Source organism: Empidonax traillii, unplaced genomic scaffold (genome assembly GCF_003031625.1).
Source record: "Empidonax traillii isolate 1590-97213 ecotype Southwest subspecies unplaced genomic scaffold, ASM303162v1 scaffold373:size1354568, whole genome shotgun sequence".
NCBI lineage: Eukaryota > Metazoa > Chordata > Aves > Passeriformes > Tyrannidae > Empidonax > Empidonax traillii.
The window spans coordinates 1,002,049-1,005,561 of NW_020955566.1; positions in this window are offsets into that span (position 1 = coordinate 1,002,049).

Here is a 3,513-nt window from a genome sequence, read left to right on the forward strand (position 1 = left end):
TGTTGGACATTGGGGAGGGAACATAGTCACCAAAGATGAAGAAAACGCTGAGGTACTTTTCAACTTCTTTGCCTCAGTTTTCAACAATAAGAGAGGTTGTCCTAAGGACAAGTGGCCTCCAGAGCTGGTAGACAGAGACAAGAAGCTGAACAGCCCCGCTATAATCCAGGAGGAAACAGTTAAGTGACCTGCTTAGCCACTTGGATCCTCACAAGTCTATGGGACCAGATGGAATGTATTCTAGGGTGATGAGGGAGCTGGCAGAAGGGCTTGCCAAGCTGCTCTCTATCATTTACCAACAGTCCTGGCTCATTAGGGAGGTCCCAGAAGATTGGAAGTTGGCGAATGTCATGCCTCTCAGTTCAGGAAGGATATTGAGGTGCTGGAGCAGGTTCAGAGAAGAGAAACAAGGCTGGTGAAGGGACTCAAACACAAGTGCTAGGAGGAGATGCTGAGAGAGCTGGGGTTGTTTAGCCCAGAGAAGAGGAGGCCTCATCACTCTCTACAACTACCTGAAAGGAGGTTGTAACCTAGTGAGGATTCATCTCTTCTCCCAGACAATCAGCATTAGAATAAGAGGGCACAATGTTAAGCTCTTCCAGGGGAAGTTTATGTTGGATATTAGGAAGAAAATTTTCACGGAGAGAATAATCAGACATTGGAATGGGTTGCCCAGAGAGGTGGTGGATTCACTGTCCTTGGAGGTTTTTAAGATGAGACTGGATGTGGCACTTAGTGCCATGGTCTAACAACCACAGCAGTGCTGGATCAAGGGTTGGACTTGATGATCTTGGAGATCTCTTCCAACCTAGTTGATTCTATGATTCTATTCTATGATTGTATGCTTAGAAAAAAGTATTTCAGAAACTAATTCCCCTTAGTATGCACATGAAAAAATGCAAGGATTTTCCCTTGGGGATAATACATACAATTTGCACACATACCTACATATATGCTCAAATATACCTCATTAGGATTTTTTTTTTTTTTCAGAAAATCCTAACTTTAATTCAAATTATGTCCAACTGGGGCTGACAAAAATTGCAGAGGATAAATTATGTAGAAGGTTTTGTTGTTTTTAATAGTAGTTAGCTATTTAATAACTCAGTAGGCTACATATGTTATCAATGGTACATCTGCAATGCAACGCTTTTCTTGCTCCTTAATATAAGTCACACCTCCGTTAGTAGTTACACCCATTTCAAGAGCAATAGTCCACAGTCACAGGGCCCTGAGTACTCTGACCTAAGTCTCTGCTTTCAGTAGAGGGTAAGACAAAATTCTCTCCAGAGGTCATCTCCTACCTGCTCATTTCTATGATTCTGCACTGTCCTTTTGGGAAGTTTAAGCAACAGAAATGCAGCAATATGGTGCATTTCTGTGCTAGAAGATTTTAAAATGAGTAGGAGAGTCTTCATGAAGGACACAGCCCACAGCTGACAAAAAAGCCTTTTCTTCATATACAGGTATTTGTTCAAACTCAAGCCTGAAAAAATTTTGGCTCAAAAAATGCTTCGGAATTTTTTTGTTTGTTTGGTTGGTTTTTTTGTTTTGGTTTGTTTTGGTTACTCCTCTAACTATCTCTCACTAGCTAGAATTTCCACTACCAGAAAATTTTTGTGTGGTGAAGTACATATACCAATTAAAAGACTCCATTTCCATTGGAAATATGTACTTCTTTAAGATACTCAGAGTTGGAGCTTACCACATTGCTGTATTTATTTTAATAATCTGTTTTAATTCTCTTAAAAAGAACACAAGATTTTTTATTATTATCCAAGCTGAAACTCTCCTTCACCTTTTCCCCCCACTACTAGACCAATTGCAGAAAATTTTCTAAAATGCTCACAGAAATCAAACTTCACCAGTCAGCTATAGTGGATGAAAATTGGCTTCTGAAGCTTTAAAAGCCTACAATTTATCATTAATTCAAACAGTATAAACCCATTTAATTTGTATGAAAGCTGTCCCATGATCCTGTAAAGCACCTAAGGATAGAGTCAATAAAAATAAGGCATCCAAAGGATACTTCAGACAACACTAAGATAGCAAAGCTTGCAATTTAAAATAAGTAAATAATTAAATAAATAAAAATTATTTGACATTAACAATCTCTAGGAGCACTGTGTTCTTAAGTAAGCACAGGGCAGTACTCCAGTCTAAATATCTCCCAACATCTCTTCCAGCTGTGCCTGACCTGCACTGAGGAAGCAGGGGCACTTCTGTGTAAGTCCCCATACCTAAATGGAAGATTTAACCTAGTTGAACTGATAGCAGTGGGTAAGTAGTGGAAGTGCGTGTCTGAGAAAAGACAAGCTATATTTAATGTTTCAGGAAGATGTTCGTGACCAACACACTTTTATTTATTCTTTTAATAGTGCAGTCCTGTTGTTAGGTACCCCATCTCTGTTTCTTCCCATACAGCTGTGCTACCTTTCCAGACTCTGCTCCCAGGACTGCTTCTGTATTTGCCTACTGAAATCTAATTTACAAGAACTTTTTTGAGCAATGCTTGAAAGCCATATTTTTCCCAGCTATTTCCATAATGGCTAGAAAGTATATACTCAGCCTATCCCTCAAATTATTTTCCTCTGTCCTCTCCTAACGTGGGAAAGGACAGAAATAAGTTGACATAATTGTTTCCATTTATGGAAGCTCTCCCTTATTACATTCTGTAAGAGTGACTGGTAATGGTTTATACGTATTTGCATATGGAAAAGGCATAATTTCAGTTCTATTAGATCATGAAATTCTAGTCATGCAGTTTCTGGTCAAACCGTTGGAGAATGATTACCTTCAGTAAATGTAAGAACATGATATGACTTTGTCCTGTTACAGAAAATTCTATTTCTTGTCTCTTATAATTTCTAAGATAGAAATTGGTATGTATAAAGATTTTGAGATGCATCTATCAGACTGCATTCAATCTTCTTCTGTGAAGAAGATGTAGATTGGTCTCAGGGAAAAGAAAGAAAAAGGATGCAGAGGCTAATGGCTGCATAAATTGATACAAGAAGCATTGTGAGCCCTTGAGTATATATGTATAGTGACAGTCTTCCAGGCTCTCCATAGAATCATAGAATAGATTGGGTTGGAAAAGACCTCTAAGATCATCAAGTCAAACACCTGATCCAACTCCAATTTCTATAGCATGACACTAAGGGCCACATCCAATCTCTGCTTAAAAACCTCCAGGGATGGTGAATCCACCACCTCTCTGGGTAGGCCGTTCCAATGCCTGATTACCCTCTCTGTAAAGAATTTCTTCCTAACATCTAACCTAAATCTCCCCTGGCAGAGCTTGAGCCCATGTCCCCTTGTCCTATTGTTGGTTGCCTGGGAGAAGAGACCAACCCCCACCTGGCTATAACCTCCCTTCAGGTAGTTGAAGAGAGTGATGAGGTCACCTCTAAGCCTTCTCTTCTCCAGACTAAACAACCCCAGCTCCCTCAGCCTCTCCTCATAGGACTTGTGCTCAAGTCCCTTCACCAGCCTCGTTGCTCTTCTCTGGAC